Source organism: Argiope bruennichi, chromosome X2 (genome assembly GCF_947563725.1).
Source record: "Argiope bruennichi chromosome X2, qqArgBrue1.1, whole genome shotgun sequence".
In the NCBI taxonomy this organism is placed as follows: Eukaryota; Metazoa; Arthropoda; class Arachnida; order Araneae; family Araneidae; genus Argiope; species Argiope bruennichi.
The window spans coordinates 122,579,741-122,598,294 of NC_079163.1; the positions used below are offsets into that span (position 1 = coordinate 122,579,741).

Sequence of the window (18,554 nt, forward strand, 5' to 3'; positions counted from 1 at the left end):
GAAAAACGACAAATCGAATTTTGGAAATACATTCTTTCTAAAAATGAAAAGTGACATTCTTTTTAAATAGGACCTTTTTATGTTAGAAAAACACAATATAAGACAGAATTTTTTGACAACTTGAATTTATTTTTTGTTTATTTAATTTAAAATTGTCTTGCGTACATGCGAAATGTTAGATTCTCCAATTTCCCCAAATGCCATTTTAATCTTTTTATAAAATGAGACAGTTTTCTCTTAAGTATATTTTTGTCTGATTTTTTCAAAAATAGGAATAGAAGCAGGCGGCAAATCTCAAAGCAGAACTAATTGATCCACTTACATTTATTTCAACAGTAAGCAGAGATGATTTGATAGTTAGGAAGAAAGAGTGTTTGTTGAATTTGGCATACATCTATTCAGTGTTGCTGACAATGTAAACTTACCGAAAAGACAACAAACTGGAATAAGTTTAGAAAAATCATGATGGTTTATTTTTTTAAAAAAAAGTGCTTATTTTCTGTGTTTTGTCTAAATTATGGTTGAGCACTACAGGAAAAAATTAGTTTAGGTAATCGAATGTGAACGAACGTGAAACATTTTTCTGCCTTTAAGTCCTGTATTTGAAAACGTTAACGGAAGCATGAATTTAAATGAATCAAATAAAAAAGTCAAAATATCATCCTTGAATTTTGCTCGTGATTTTTTAAAACATTACATATAAAAACTTTATTACTCCGTGTATCTCTATAATAGCTCTAAAAAACATAAATTTACCAAGCAGAGAAAGATGTAGAAATGAAGTTTAATTGTGTAACTGGCATCATCATTTTTTTTTTATTTCTATTTAGAAGTCATGCATCAATTGTTTTTTGTTGCAATGATCGGTCTTTGATAGAGGAAATGAATGAATCAATGAAAGAATTTCGACTAAAAGAAATTTTTAAAGAAATCACGAAGAAACGAATTCTTTATAGATCATTCATTGCTTTAAAGCCAGGCATTCTTTAATGAATTTTTTTTTTATTTTCTCACAAGACTATTTTTTAAAAAATTGAAGTTACTTAAAGCAAAATGTATCCAAAACCTCATTCAGTTTTAAAAGTAATAAAATTTATATTTAAATAAAAAAGAGCTGTATAAACATATAAAATAAGAAAAATTTTAAATTAAAACTTGACATGGCAAAGAAAATATGGAAAATTAAAATAAAAGAACTTATATTCATTACAATTTATCTCTGCACTGTAGATTATGATTTTAAAAAATTATATCATTTTGAAGTAAAGTTAAATTAGGTGGCCGATATTCAAATTGGTATTCCATACTCCAATCTTTTGTAGTACAGGAACAAGAAGAAATGGAAATTGTCTCAGATACGGTTAGCTCTAGTAACTCATACAAGAATACCTTATGCTAAGAAAAAATTTTTATCTCTGGGTTTTAAAGTAAAACAAGCAAAATCATTATTATAAAACTTTATGTAATTTACAACATGAACCAAAGGTAGCGCTCATATTACATTCTTTTCGAAATATTTGAAAATCCTAGTTTGAAATTGAAAAATATTCACTTTCTCGCCCAAATATTTATGGTTTAAAATAATTCATGATGCTACCTACTGCATTAAAGTCTTCTTTGACTGGCAAACAACTGGAATTCCCTTTGTAGAGTAGTATCACTTGTAAGATTGAAAAAATTCGCGAATCTCTTTTATTATATAAAACTGAAGTTATAGTTAATGGTATGCTTTTTTTTCTTTCTTTTTTTATATAGCAACTAAAAGAGGAAATAAGAAATTCTTCACTATTAGTACTCCGTATATTTTGCAACGACAAAAGATATATCTAATTGATTATGTAAAGAATAAAATAATTTTTGCTTTAGATTTAATTTTCACCGCCTGACTCAAATATATTGGAAAGTTGTTTTTGTTATTACTGGAATTGTATTGGACACTGTCTCTATTGAAATGTAGTTTTATTGATTTATATTCAAGTTTTCCACAAAGAGAAAGGAAAAGTCTCGTGTACAGTTTATTTTATTAATTTAAACCTTCGTTTATTTCATTAGCTTCAAAAGTCAGGTATTTTAGTATGATAAGATTTGATTTGGACATTTAATTCTTTCATAGATCTTGAATTATTTCCCATTAAGCTGTATTTATGTGTTAAACATAGACTTTTTTTAATTTTTAACTCTAAATTTATTAACTATTGAAAAGGGTTTTTGTTTTTTCAAATTGGAAAAAGATTGCCTTAAGTTTATTTGTTAAATTTAAAATGTTTGAATTTGCTAAAAGATAACATTTTAATTCTTCAAGTCATAATGCACTTTTTATTTATCGACGTTGAAAGATTGTTAATAAATAAAATACAATCAGAGAAGTTCACAACTTAGGATTGGTTATTTTTTTCGAAAGAAGTTTTTAAAATTATGAAGAGGAGCAATTGAAACGATACCTCAGTTGAAGTAATACCTTTCTTGAGAAATTGACCAAACATTGAAATAAAATTAATTGTACAATTTTACTCCAAAAGCTCGATAGATTCACTGCATTTGTTATTGCTAAAAAGTTTAATAGCATACAGTCCCAAGATTGTTATGTATTAGCATTCAGCACCTTTATAAAGTTTTAATATTGATACTCATATATCATGCGAATTACTTATTAAAATTTTTTAATTATACTTGATAGTAAGTATAAAAATCTAAGATAATATTTAAGATTAAAAAATTAATTCAGCTATGATTTCTGAATTTTAATTCTACACAAAATAGAAAAGTATTATATGATATTTGCTTAACATGCGTTATAACCATAGAGCATCGACAGCTGAGTCGCAGGGCAAAATACTAGCATGCGCCTCTTCTCCCACACAAACCCAACACTTTTCCAATAATACCTCCCCTTCTCCAGTCTCATATCCTGGAGTGCTGCGTCTCCCCATGGCCACCCTAGGGATTTCGTCTCTCCCTTTCGACAGGACTTTGTAATTGTCTGTCATGCGAGAGATTTTACACCCGTTTACTTTTTAAATAAATTTGTAGAGGGGGGGGGAGAGACAAATATCGGCATACGATTTTTTCACTCAGATTTATCAACTGAATATTAGGCATATTGCGGGGTTGATAAAAACCTTCAGAGTGCAGGTAATGAATATCGGTACTTTTACATTCAAACCCCACCCGAAACGAGAAAAAGTCCAGCTTTATAATCTTGAATCTCTTTGTGAAACAGTTTTGAATCAAATGAATGATTTATTTTACAAAGAAAGTCTGAAATAGCTTCGATGCAGACGAAAAATTCAGGTAGCAAACTTTGTTAATCTACAAGCTTTGAATCCAAATGCAAAATAAAAAAAAGAAAATATACTTTAATATCTTTATGCTACATGTTCATAAAAGAGTAAATGCCTAAGATACTTTCTTCCACTAACGAGAAAAAAAATTATTTGAGTTGCTGTGTCTGAATCGAAATCTTAAAGAAAATGTTAAATAATATATGTGCTGTATAATATACCATCTGTTTTTTCACATAAAACCGAAGGAAATAGAAAGATAAATATCACCATCCGTTTTCTTAAATCTATCAGTGTAACATTAAAAATATTTTGTGGTGAGTGAAAGCCTCCTCACCATCTGGCACTGATCACCACAAGTTTCTCATCCCCACCCCATGTAAAAATGGCAGACAGACCAGACCACAAGCTTTACAAACGGTTCCTATCGGTCGAAGAGAGGGGGACTACGAAAGTAATTAGCACACCCTCCATTATTCTATTCCAACACTCCAGCACCTGATACTCAGCCTGCGGACTTTCCGCTTTTTCATAAATTTAGGGGGATTGCACTCTTTCTGCATAAATCATGGCTGTTCCTCCCTCGATGATTCAGCCTCTGCTCCTCTTTCCGCTCGTCTCGTTTCAATGGAATACGTGGGATGTGTCGCCAAAGTTACGCTTTTCACCACAGATTTGGCGATCGGTCTTGGCGCAACATCTCCAACGGGCTCTAGACTCGCCTCAGACGCCATTGAACGCGTATCGATTGTCTCGCTCTGCTCTCTTCTCTGACAACTTGCTCTTGCCAGACATCAGTTCTCTCTCATAGGTAAACTTTTCTCACAATTTTGAATATCCATTTTAATTGATGTCAACTTTTAAAAATGTCGTTTAGAATCAATGGTAAAATGGTTATATATCTGTGTGACATTTTTGGAATTGTATGTAAAGTCACTTTATTTTATAGATATTTGTTCTCTGGTGGCAACAGATGTTGGTAGACTAGGGGTGGCTTTGGATTCCTTATCCATTGTTCTTAACCAGAAGCTGTTGGGTTTCAGTTTCAAAGAATAGATAAATTTGTTCGATTTAGATTGTTTAAATTTAATTTTGTGGGATTAAAAGGAAGTATCTCGAAGGAAGTTATTTAAATATAGAATTATTTTTGTAACTTTCTTTTCTTGCTCTAACTACTAGGAGATGAATTTCAGTTACAACCTCTCCATATGGAAAGAGTTTAATGGTTATGAAAATCACAATGATAATTTTACTATTGCTATGATAGATTTAAAAAGTATAAAACGTAATAAATGATTACAATTCGTAAATTCTTAAAAAATCTATTCAGTCATGTGTTAAAAAAATAAATGTACAAGCCTTTGACTATCAGTTTTTCATAAAAGCAAAATTGATTGATTTAAAATATATATATATATTATTCTTTTATAAATTTAGAACTTAAATCGTGTATCTTTTAGAAATATTAGAGTTAATAACAGAGATACTGAGTCTTATCATTTGATTATAAATTTACATGGTTTGTGTTAATGTGTACAATGATAATGTTATTCTATTATTTCTTTGCAAAACTGAGCGTTGGGAATGACATAATTTTGATAGCAAATTTCAAAAAAAAAAAAAATGTTATTTATTAATATTAAATTATATTAATTTGAATTAAATAATTTACATTACCGACAGATAAGAATTAAATAAAGATGCTAATAAATCTATAAATAGCATATTCGTCCTCCGACCATTCTTGATATAATAATTCTATGAATGCAATTCCCAAATTTTTAATGCAATTCCCTAATGAATGCAATAATCCCTGATCAGTTTAAAAGTGGATAAAATAAGTTAGTTATAACTATCATTTTATATTGTATCCATAATGTATTACTTTTTCAGCAGTTTGAAATATGGTACTACACTTAGTAGGAAAATTGTTAAATAAATCTCATGTAAGTGTATCAATTGAAATTTGCTAAATATTCATAAATCTACTGTATAGAATTTATTAAGAATATTTTTTTTAAAATTGATGTAATTCGATTTTTAGATTTCCGAATTTTATATATTCTTTGAGTAAAAGTAGGGGCAAAATATCAAAGGTGAACTGAAAAGGACGAAGAGATATCTATTAACTAGCTCTCTGACAACGTTAGCAAATGAAATACTATTCACTGCATTATTTTTCAGTATTATTTTGAAGGTAAAAGCAACAATCTTTAAACGATATAAGCACTTTTCATATCTGTGATTTATTTCAAATAGTTATTTTGTATTTGATATTTAAACTCGATTGACTGAAAATAATGATAAACATAATTTGAGTTTAATCGGAATTTCAAAGTTATTATTTGTTTTTACTTTTGCAATGTTGTTCACCGCTCATCTTATTCATGCAGGCACATAATTCTAATATTCTCGTTATTATCATAATGTAATGTCATAATTTTGTTTAATGTGTTAAGCATTAATTTTTAACGATTTCATGTCTTTGTGAGCGTCCAGTCATGGTAACTGTAGCTGAGTTTTCATTCCTTGTAATTTGCTTGTGCTCGCTTAGTTCATAGGCCTTTAACTTATGTATTTTTCATGAAGTTATTTTATATGCATCAGTTGCGTGATGGTCCCTTTTTTTATTTTATTGCTTTATCAGTATGCTCTGAAAGTATTTTCAACCGAAACGATTCATACCAAACTACGAATAAGCAGTAAAATTTAAGTTGGTTTTCATTTTTATTGGTTACATTCTGAAGCAAATAACTTAGTGTGAATATTCCCATACTTTTTCTTCTTCTTCTTTTTTTTTAAATAAGGAACATGTAATGCTTAATATTTTTATTTCCTGAGTTTAAGTGGCAATTACTTTTTTTGTTCATGCATATAAATTTATAGATATATATTTTTCCAAAAATTACCATCAATTGCGATTACAAGCGCTTGTCGTTCGACTTCGATTCCCCCCCGAGTTGAAAATGATTGTGTTTGAGGTTGAAACGACACTTCATAATTTCTTGCATAACAGTGGTCCTAATTTTTACTATAAACTAGAAATTGTTTATTTATTTATTCAAAAATCTAACTTTTCGAATTTGATATAATGTGCCTTTGCTAATAAATGAAAAATTATGTGCCTATCCTTCATCAAAGAATTTTTCATTTGAAATGAAACTAAGCCGACTCTTCTATGAAGATGTGAAAAAAAAATGAAGAGAAAAACCAGTAACTGTTAATTGTTCATTGTTTAATTACTTTGTAGTATAAATTGTGAAACTGTATTATAGAGTTAGTAAGTAACAACTGTTAACTGTTAAAAATCAATTGGATTCGATTTTTAAACTATTTTTCTGTTAATAAAATTAATTGACTCTGTGTATGCAGCTCTATGAATCACTTCGTATGGAGCTTTCTTTTACATACGAATTTATTTTATTATAATTGACGACATTTGTATGACTTAATGTAAAGATTTTTTTTTATTTAGTAGACTAGCCACTTTTATAGAAAATAGTTGTTGCAAAAAATGAAATCTATCTATGATAGTCTAAGTCAGTCTATCTATGATAATGGCAATTTTAAAAGTGTATCGTTTCGATAAAATTTTTAACATTTACTCTACATTCATCGTGATGCAGCCTCCTCGTCTGTACTTGGTATATCGTCGATTCCTGGAGGCACAGAAAAAATATTTTTAATGGAGCCGTCTGTCTATGACTGAACGTATCTCCGGAAATGGGGACTAGGTGCTTGGGTTGGTTGCTATGGAAACCTTTATGCTGGGGATCCGTATCAATGTTCTCTTTGGTTGGTCTTGTAACGTTTCGTGAGGGTATAAAGCTTTGTTGAAGCCATAGAGAAAAATAAAATATGTGACGTTATAACTGCTGTTAATGTTTGTTTATTATATAAACTTCACTTAAATAAATACTACAAGTAAAATAAAATGTTTTCTTTACTATTAATTTGTCATTCTACTCAATTATTTTCATTTTCAATTCAAACTTCTAAAGTTGGGGGGAAAAATCTAGTCTCTTTTTTAATACAGAAATCATTTTCAAAAATCAGTATAATCAGACAGTCGATGATCAGTTTGCTGCGTGAAAAATGTTTTCCTATGGTTAATGATTATGTGAAACTCATTCCATTCGATTAGATTTATAAAGGAGAAAAAAATGGCTCTGTGTAGGATAATAACGTGTGTAACCGCATTTATCAGCGTACGAATATGATATATTCTCCCAAGTGAAGAATCGGCAAGATACCGAAGTTATATACCGTATCAAGTTTTCTGTTAATAATTTAAGTCTGAAGAAATGAATTCTCTCCATTTAAAGCAAAAGAAAATAATTCATGCGTGCTACAGACGCATTATGCGTCTTGATTCCTTATTTTAATCTTGTAATACTGATATAATAAGCTACCGCTCTTTTTTAAGACACCAAATGTAAATTTGCAGACATCCCCTTGAAGTAAATTCCTAGCAAAATCTCTCTCCCTTCATTTCTCGGATTTTGAGGTCACTGTCTCCTCCTTACTAAAAATGTTTTTTTAGGGGAGAATTTCTGAAATTCGATGCTGTATGTTGAAGATTGTTTCAAAAGGACAGATTTTCAGATTTCGTTGCTCAATTTCATACAAACAATGCTGACAAATATGAGCCAACCAATTAAACAGAAAAGATGAATATTTGTTTCGGACATAAAAACTACAAATTATTTTCAACTTCCTTGTCCCGTTGTCAAGGGTGTTGCAGTCAGAACTGAAACCCACACACGAAATCTTACTTCAAAATGAACATTTTTATAAGAATTTACGTCGATTACCACGTTTCTGATTTTTAGTTTGGAACACATTTCCGCTAGCGTGGAATTATCATGTCACAGAACATTCATTTTTAGAAATGGTTTTGTTATAATGTCATTTTGATGAAAATGTGTCCAAGTATGAATGTTTCTGAATTGCGTCGTCTACAGTATGTTAATATTTGCTTTTGGTTAGCATACCAAAAGAAAATAATTTCTTAAGAACTGAAATTTGTATTGATATAAATTTTGAAAACAGATTTCGATACTGGAATTTGTATTAGAACATTAGAACGGACCCCCCTCAAAGTCTGAGAATTTATTTCATAAACAATAATGAAGAAATGAATGACGAAAAGAAAGGTAAGATATTTAATTGAAAAAAATTATGCTGTTTTTAAAATGCGATTTTCTGCTGCGAATAACACTTAACAATCGATTTAAATAGAAATATATATATATTTTTTTTCTATTAAGGTTTTGTAAAGGTCACATCCAAATTATTTACAAGGGGGAAAAAAAAAGACAAAGTTTCACCATATTCTAATAAGAAGGAAAATTTTAAAGGAATGAGATAGAATTTTAAATGAGATTGAATTTATGTTAAAGATTAGTGTTCATTGTAGTGATCGCATTAATTTTTTTTATCGTTGTCTTATACGTGTTAGTATAAAAATATATAAAAGGATAAATTTTTATAATTGCTGAAATGATGGCAAAATGTGAAGCAATCTCTGTATATGTGCTTCTGAAATTAATGATTTCGGGCAGAGTATACTTTGATTAATATTTCACTGATCATGTAAAGTGCTATAAAATGTTTTTTAATATATTGAATGAAATTCTATCCACCTATAATATCATACACAAAATTCATTTAAAAGCGTGACAATTGAGGCATTCTGATAAAATGATTATTACCTCTAACTGACGCTACTTAATTTTAGTTCTGATAAAAACCTTAATCTTTCTGTGTGGTTTATTTCAATTGCTTAACTACAGTCAGTCGGGTTAGTTTCATCACACTGGCAAACAAATAAATTGGTTTTTCTTTTCAATCTATAATAATTGGAAGAGTATCATTTGGAAGAATGATGTGCTGCTGAATGTATAAGAAAACTTTTAATTTAATTAAGCTCTATTATCATCATCAGAATCAGTTGCCTTTCTTTTTAAAATTCATATTTGGTATGTAAAATTATATTTATGAGTCTTTTCTGCTCTACCCATTCGTAATTAGTTTGCGGAATATTCTTTTGTGAAAACACAAGCAGTTTGTGAAAGAAATTATTTAACTTGATATTTAAAAAAATCAGTTAAAGATTATAGGCTGACAGGAAATGCTTTTACTGGATAAAAAGTTACATAACCAAAGCAATTTTTTTAAAAAAAAATACAGCAGACTAAGCTTGAGGGTGTAGGTTAGCTTGGAACTGAACCAAATTACCCTTCAAATTGTCAAGCAGATCTGAATTTACTTCCGAAAGTTAATGTTAGTTTCGAAAGTTCACTGCCGACGCTAACCTTGATAAAATTTAAGGCTTAGACTAGTGTTCTTTCAGAAGCCCATTTTAGTCCTAAGAGAGAAGATAACATCTATGAAAAATCGTTGCTCGAGTTTAATGTACAATATTTAAAACTTTAGACAACGTAAATCTCATCCCCCCCCCTGATTTTTTAAAAGTCATGATTATCAATCGGTTTTCATGGATTATTTCGTTTTCTGGAATTACTCAAGGGATAAAAAAAAAGTATAGATATTTGTTTGCCATTATTTGTATTCAAATGTTTATGTTTATATTTTAAATTCTAGAAGACTTTAAAAGCTTATGAGATAAACTGTACAATACCTTTTTATTAACAGTAGGTAATCAATCCCCTTGAAGAATTTATTTCAAGCATAACTCAAATTTGTTCTATTTTTTAATCATTTTTATTTAATATAGCACCTGGTTAATCTCTGTTATTCTTACTCTGTATGTTTATTTGACTAAATATTAAAATCTGTTTGCTGTGGCCTGCAAAGGAAGCATTAATATTTTGGAAACTAGTCTTGGAGTTGAGAGCATTATCAAAAGCAAAAATCATTTATTTCGCTTCAATTAGTCAGATATGTTGAGGGAGAATTGAAAATAATTCCATGCCCAAGTTTCCGTTTATCTTCGTTTCGCTATTATCTGTCAGATCACGTAATTTGAGATTAATTTAATGAGATATACAATAGTCAACTAAAGCGATCATTGTTTGAATTAAATGTTATGATTGACTTATTAACCTTTTAAAAGGAATATTGGTCATCATAACAGCTAAAATACATGTTAAATAAGCGGTTATTCGAAAAATGTTCCAAATAGATCAAAAATGTCAAATTCACTACGAGGACTTTTGTTGCCCAAAGTCAATATTTTAAAAAAAAAAATTCAATAAAATTGGTAATTTAATTTTTAAACTTTCTAATAATATATTATTATTAATAATAAACCATTGCATCAGCCAGTGTCTAATTACTAATCGTGTTACATTGTCGTTGTTCGAGGTAATCGAGATCTAAAGTTTTTCTGGTGTGAGATTGAATTCTGTGAAGCTGCATGAATTTTACAAACATTTGCCAACCTAATTTGAAAATACTTGAAAATTGGCAAATAAAATTATGGAAGTGCTTATTGATGCAAACAATTATTTTCATCTCTGAAAGGAAATTATAAGCTTTCTTCCAGATCCACAATTACTGACATTCAACTTGGGTTAGTTTTGAAGTTATTTACAGTGGATTAAGTATTCCCGAAATAGAAAAGATGATAGAAAAGAAGAGATGTTAAGTACCGGGAAGAAAACATTAACTTTATTGTTATTTTTTATTGCTATATTTTCGAAATAAACATTCTCTTCAATAAAAAATTCTTTTTTTTACGGTCCACATACTATTACATCGTTTTTAAGTGGCCATGGTAGAATTTCAGTTTTGACATCCTAGGGTTAGAGAGTTGATAATATCAGCAAATAGTCTGTTTTAGAATTCAAAGCATTATTTAATGCATTTTAATTTGTAAAGAGTTTGATGTTGAATTGAAGCCGTATAGATTTTCGAATTGATTAAAGTATTAATGCTGCAATTTCTGAACCATTGTATATTGGCAATGCGCAGATTTTTTTCCTCCTTCCCGAAATGTAAAACAAAAATTACTGTATAACATTTGGTTAGTACATTGTTGTAGGAATCAGTCACGTAGAAAATAAATATGTTTTTCACAAGAAACTGAAGGAAGCGGACCCCAAAACAAAATATCAACATCCGTTTTGCATATTGGAGGGGAAAGAAACACTCGCCATCTGGCACTCATAGTGAAACTAGCCCTCCGCCTCCTTCCAACGGCAAACGACGGTTTACAATCTGTTCGTACATCGAAGGGTGGGGGAGAGGGGGAACTCGGTAGGTAACGCATTACCTCAGTATGGTTTTGCATCACAAAATTCATTTCAATTCGTTTGATAAGATAGGAATGGTTTTAAAAAAATATTATGTATAATAATTGTTTTTTTCGTAAATGCTTTTTTAAAACTGAAAAATACTTCTTTATATTTGTTTAACTATACTGTAATCGGTAATCAATAAATCCTAAAACAATAAGGCATGTCATTTTAATTTCTTTAATGTTTTAATTTATTAATTGCGTTCTGAATAATTTCAATTTAAATAATTATATTGATGCTTTAACTATGTTCATTTTAGAGCGATATATGTTTAATAAATTATTAAAAAGAAATATTTTCAAAGATCCTAAGATGTCATTTGGCTTGATTTTTTTTTATGTTCTAATTAAATGCAAAATAAGTTTTTTGAGTTATCTTTTTCTTCCTTCTTTTTTAATAATGATTGTGCGGTTGCAAAGTTCCATTGAAATTATTAGTGTTTTTACTTTGTCTGCATTTATTTTTTTATATCTTCGATCAACGGCATTTTGAATAATAATTTTCGGCTGTGCTGTGTTATACAATCAAATCAAGCGCTCACATTTTTTTCCAACTCTAACGTAGTTAGACCAAATCAGGTTACTACTAAGTGACACTAAACAAAATAATTTGTTTAGTTCTAATTGAATATCATCCATATATAAACTTTTATGTTGTCCTACGCCCTTTTTTAGTCAATATATATATTTTTTAAATTTATAGTCATGTTTTATCTTTTAATTTGTCTTACAAATCTGACTTTTTGCTTTAAATGAATATTGTCTTGACTTCTGGTTTATCATTTAAAACATTTGCAATCTATACAATTGCATTGAATGTCTTTTTTTTTTTTAAATACAAAATCAACGTCATTTTTTTTTTTTTTTTTTGCAAGATTTTGTAAACAGATTTTAATGTTGAAATTATTTGTTTTTAAATAAATGCATTTCTATTATCTTTTGTAATTCATATAAGGCGTTAACATGAAAACTAAGAAAATAACTCATATATCATTATTTTCGATTGATTTTTCAATAATACGAGGTCATTCTATTTGGGATTCCATTTGTTATCTTTGAAATGTCAACTGTAATAAAGCAAATCTGATTTTTATATAAGAGAAAGAGAATTCATGAAAAATTCTATATTTTATTTTCTGTAAACATGCTATCTATTAAAATGTAACAGTTTCATATCGTATGGGAAATATTTAAATACTATAACAACACAAAAATGTGGTATTCAGTCTAAATATAAATGTTCCGTCTGGTAAAAAACCGCCTGTGGTCAAATGACGCAGTAGGAAGATTTATGGCTAAGATAGGTACTATTCCCATTGTAATTAAAAAATGAAAAGAAGATACATTTGTTCGATGCATAAGAATTTATTATACTTTTGTATCTCACACGTATATTTCAGTATTTTTTAAAAAGTATTTTTTTTTATTTATTTAAACTAGTTATTACTGAAAAGATTCTTTCATCGAAGTAAAAGCGAGCAAAACATTCTGACTAATGAGCTAAGTTAGATGGAACAATAAAATAATATAGAATCTGTGATGAGAAAAGTATTTTATGTGCCTACAAAAAAAGCGGTAATGTTTCGTCATTCTAAAATAAATCTAGAGAAGAGTTTCAAGGTGGATTGCATTTAATCAAGCAAAGTTTTTCGAAATTTCTTGCCAATACATCTGATTGTTTTTTCAAGGTATTTTCTTGAAAATACTTCTTAATATTCCTGAAAATGCACTCAATAAGTACTTCACTTATGAATTCAGTGTTGAACCTTAAAATATGTTTCATTTGAAATGAGAATTCAGTAAAAATCAAATTTCAGATTATATTTATTTAATAATAAAGCCCTTAATTATCTAAGCTCCTCACATAATTATTAACTGAAATGTTAAATAAATATGAAAATGATAGGTATACAAATAACTGTATGTTAAAGATATTTTAAAATGTTTTGCAAATGGATTAAACAACTGTAAACAATTTTCTGTTCAAACTTTTCTGGTAGGTTAACAAAAATGGATGTTTCTTTTTTCAGGTGGCAAGCCAATCATTTAGATTTATTAAAATATTTTTTAAAAAAACCTTCACCGAATTTGTACAATTTGTGGAACAGTTTACTCTGAAAATCTGATCTTAAAATTCTATCTTCCTCTGTCATATTTAGAAAGAGCAGCATTTGTGTTTCTGACTCCCCCCCCCCCCTTTATATCTTGATGAGAAGGAATCGTATAATAATGTAATTCAACTTGACTTAACTACACTTGCATAACATGGATTTATTCAGTCTCGCCGTGAGACAATTTATTGTATTCTATTGTTGAAATGATGTCTCAGATTTAGTCGAGCTGTTTTCAACTATTAAATGGTGTCACAAATTAAATAAAATTGTGTCCAACTGTTCCGACTCTTGTGCCTCTTAAATAGCTTTTTGTAAAGTAAAGTTCATGGTCGTGCAATCCTTTCTGACTGAATCCAAATTTACGAAAGTTATTATTTATATGTAGTGATTTTGACCTTCTTGAGACTTGATTCCGGAAGCAATTTATTCTATTTAATTTATTTCTTACTTTTTTTTCAATTCCGTTTTTGCTATATTCCTAAATATTCTTTTATTTTCCCAATTCTTTTTTAAAATTTTTTTTATGGAATGCATTTAATAGAATTAATGTACAAAGAACTCTGAATTGATGATTCTATGTGCTTTTAAATATCAGTAGGAAATATGAATTCCTGTTTAGCAATTTAACAGGATTCCCCGCAAAACTAAAAAGAAGATGCAAAGTCATATAATGAAAAATAAATTTTATGTAAATGTAATATGTGAAAAATTCTCATCGGATTTAATATAAATAAGAATTATTTGGGTGAAAATATTTTTGTTTGTTGTAGAAAACACTTGTATATCATTTAAAAAGAAACAAACCTTTAGTGAACATATAAAATCAATCATAAACGAGAAAAATACCCATCAAAGGATGATTTTTACTTTCTGTTTTACCACCTTTTCAATAATTCGTAAAGATCAATTTTTGTGTGAAAGAAAGAAAGCATTTATGAAATATTTTTCAATATCAAAGATTTTGTAACGTAAGCATTTAATAATATATTGCAAAAAGAAATATAAATCTTTATTTTTTAAGCTTATTAGAAAACAATTTGTCGCTTTTGTTTTGTCTCTCTGTTAATTAATCATATTTATTTCTTTAAGATCGAAATTACTTTAAAAAAAAAAAGTTTAGTTAAAATTTAGTTCCTTCTGCAGACAAAAAACAAACTATACATTATTTTGAGAGAATTGATTCTATTATTCTTACATTATTTATTTTGATGATATATATATTTTTTCTTTTGACGATTCATGAAATTAACAAGGAATTAAATATTTAGAAAATAGTTTTAAAATGCGAACATATAGATTTCTTTGAAGAGGTGTAATGTAATAGTTAGCCACTGTATGAAAACATATTTAAATGTGTTCATTGCAAAACTTTTTAAATTATATGTTTATTTCTCATTAATAATTTGACTTTTATACCATAATTTATTAATGCTTAAAGATTCTATTATTATATTAAGTAAGCAACTATCCTGAAAGGCCGAAACATGGACATTTTTCTGCATATTTTCAGGGTTGTCTAATTTTGCGCATTAATTTATGTTAGTATGTAATTTATTTACTATGAATGTACTTGAACTGATTCAGATAAAAATCAAGCATCTCTTAAATATAAGACCGTTGTTCTCTTAAGATTTTTTTTTAATGTTTTCAAAGTCTCTCTTACACATCAACATTGACAAACTTTATATCTGAGTATTTTGAATGCGTAAAAAAAACGCTGTAATTCTTTTACTATTTTTTTAAAAATTACTTTAAAATTTTATTATACACGGATTTTTTTATACACGGGATACTGTAAGCAACTCTCTTGAAGGTCTTTTGCATTTGTTATTTCAATTTGTCATAATATATGGGAGTTAAAAAATACTCATGTTGAGATTTAATAAAAATGCTTACAGTGCTTAGGGGGCACTATACCCATTTTAAAATATGCCTTTACTAACATTTTGGAAAAAAAAAACCTTATGGACTTAAAAAATAAATTAGGAAATAGAAATAACTGTTTGCTTGAATTAATCATATTCAGTGATAATATTTTTTTATTCAAAAATGGAGTTATTCATTTCTAAGGACTCAAAATACTTGTATACTTCTCTCTCTCTCTTTTTAACATCGTTATAGCCGTTTTTATTTCAAACAGAAGTCAAGAATCCCGTTTTTCTAACGAACATGCTACTTGAAGATATTTTAAATTTCATTTTTGCGAAAACCTATGATTTCGTATCGCTGCTAAGAAAGCAAGCATCCTTACGTTCGGAAACGAAAGCGATAACGAGCTTCCGCATAGCGAAAGTCGTTTCACATTAAAACCATTTGATATACCAAGAGTAGTAAACTGATCGCCATTTGAGAGAAACAAAAACAAACGAAAATTTAAAAAAGTCAGAAATAAAATATAATTTCGCTGTTGATATATGTAGGCTAATGAATTCTCAAAAGAAGCCAGAAGATTGGGAACCGAGGGTCTAGATAGCTAAGTCTGCATTCTGTCGTTAAACTATCAAATAACGCTACTCTTTACCGCAAGTCCTTGGTTTCCTGTTTGCTATCTTTGTATTTTTTTATTCATCCGCAGCAGACGTAATTTCTTTTTTGCACATATTTCGCATTGTATGACACTGATAGCACGATTGCAGTTCATGAAAGTCTACTTAATTAATTAGTACGTGGATTTATCGTATTTCAGTTTAAACAGACAAATATTGTTCTGCCAATATCTTGGTCACTGCAAACTATTAATAAAATGGGCAAAGTTCGGGAGAAATATGTCTGATGTATCAAAGTGAAATTTGATTCAAGTCAATAATTATTTTAGTTAAAAATTTATTTGTCAAGAATTCGGTTTCAAAAGTTTGTAGTCATTTTCTTGACATTTGTTGATAAAAATTGTAATCTCTATAAGATAATTTTACTGACTTTGCTAAGCGTGAGCATTTTTTCCCCCTTGTATCTTATCTGAAAAATAGAAAAATACTTTTTTCATGCAGTGAATCTATTTCGTAAATCTAACTGAAAATCGAAATTTTTTATACTTATTCTTGATTTATAGTTATAGTAATAAGTGCATATTAATTTATTATGTTATACTTCCAGATCAATTTCAGTTATATTTTGATTATTAATAAATTCGATGATACTATCAAAGTTGATTTCTTTTACTCATTTAAAATAATTGAATAATTGTTTAACTGAAATTGCAAGAATTTATTAATATTCGTTATTAAAGTTCATATAATTCGTTCGTGATAATCCAGTCGACTTTAATCAACTATTTTATCAGGATTGCAGAACTGATGCTAGGCAAAAATTCACTTCTTGTTAACTTTCCTTGCATCGTCATCTCGTTAATTTCTTGAAGAGTTACGAAAAGTGCAAAAAATTCAAATAACACATTTTAAATATGTACATTTTTTGAAGTTTTTCTCCATTTTCATGTTACGGTTCTTCTTGAACTATGCTTATGTTGGAAAAATATAAACTTGTTTTAAAGAATATAAATTTGTTTCGCAAAAGTTGATTCTTAATGGTTTTTAATTGAAAATTATCAGTCTAGTTCTGTCTTGATTGATGAATACTCACACAAGTTTAAAAAAGAAAAAACGTAGTTAATAGTGATAATACTGGTTAGTTTTCGTGCAGTTGGACAAAATCAAAGGAACTTGGATAAATTCCAATTCGAATGTTAAGTCTATGATTCAAGAACAGAATTACCAAACATTTTTAACTTCCAGGTGCTGAATGCAATGCTACCTGCTTATTTTATTTTGTATGAAAGAAAAAGAATATGTAGCTTGAGCTAAACTTTGAGCGTAGCAAATATTTATATTTCGCTTGCAAGTTGTACTTACCTTTTAATTCAACTGAGAAATCAATTTTAGTCGTAACTGCAAGATCCAGAGAAGTCAAGCAGGTGTTAGTGGGCGAAGAAATGAAGAGAGCGTCTAATTTTGCTTCCTCTTTCCCATTTGGTGTTCTGCCAGACGGTTATTCATATATAAAAAAATATTTTGCAGTGTTATCAAAATAATTTAGCGTTCAGCATTTCATCTTTATAATTTTGTTTCAAATATGAAACAGAGTGAGAATTTCATGAATTCAAAATGGATGATCAGTTTGATGATGATAGACATCGTAATATTTAATATCATCACTAGTTACGAATTGCAAAACTGTCTATTTTGAGATATCAGTTTTTGTAAAAATAAACAGCCATCTTTGTAGTCACTCATCACATCCTTTCAATGATTTTAACCGAAATAGGTTTTTCTGCGATACTATGAAAGACATATGCTCCTTCATTTGCATGCTGTGTTATGATATGCACTCGTGCTTAAACCATGCTTATTTCTGCAGTTGGACCTGAGCTCCTTATCTGAAATCATTTTTTCAGTTCTCTTTGGTGAGAATGAAAGATAAATTGTGGGCCATTTTTTTTTCTGCAGCACCATTAAGAATATCCTTTTAAGTATACGAACAAGTCTTATTTATGATATTGTTACAATTTAACAGATTTTGCTGGTTTTTATTTTCTTTTAATAAATTTTGAATTACTAATATCTTTTCAAAATTAAAAAAAAAAATTGTTTCAGAAGTCAACCCATTTTTTCTGTTTGCTTTTCTTAATTGTTATGTAGCGTAATTAGTTTTTTTCTTATGAAAAAGTGTTCTTTTGACAAAAAATATTTTTAAAAAATTTGTTGTTCTTTATTCTTTATGCATAGTCTAATATTTACAATAGAAAATAAACTTTTTTGTGCTACAATCTTTTTATTCTTCTTTTATTTAGATTAATATATGCTTTTGAATTATATAGGCATTTTGTGCAGCGAGGCATAACAACGAAAAATAATGCTTCAGTTTCTATTTTTGAAAGTTGATCGATCTGTAAATCTCAAA

The 18,554-nt window shown here is 28.5% G+C and overlaps 1 protein-coding gene across 3 annotated transcripts in view; it reads left to right on the forward strand.

The window, feature by feature from the left end:
- The first annotated feature begins 3,935 nt into the window (after positions 1-3,935).
- Positions 3,936-18,554, forward strand: part of LOC129959618 (thymosin beta-like) — a 35,400-nt gene continuing 20,781 nt past the window's right edge. For all 3 annotated transcript variants that reach the window (XM_056072486.1, XM_056072488.1, XM_056072487.1), the window contains exon 1: positions 3,936-4,092. The gene's annotated coding sequence lies outside the window, so the exon portion shown is untranslated. The remainder of the gene's footprint in view (positions 4,093-18,554) is intronic.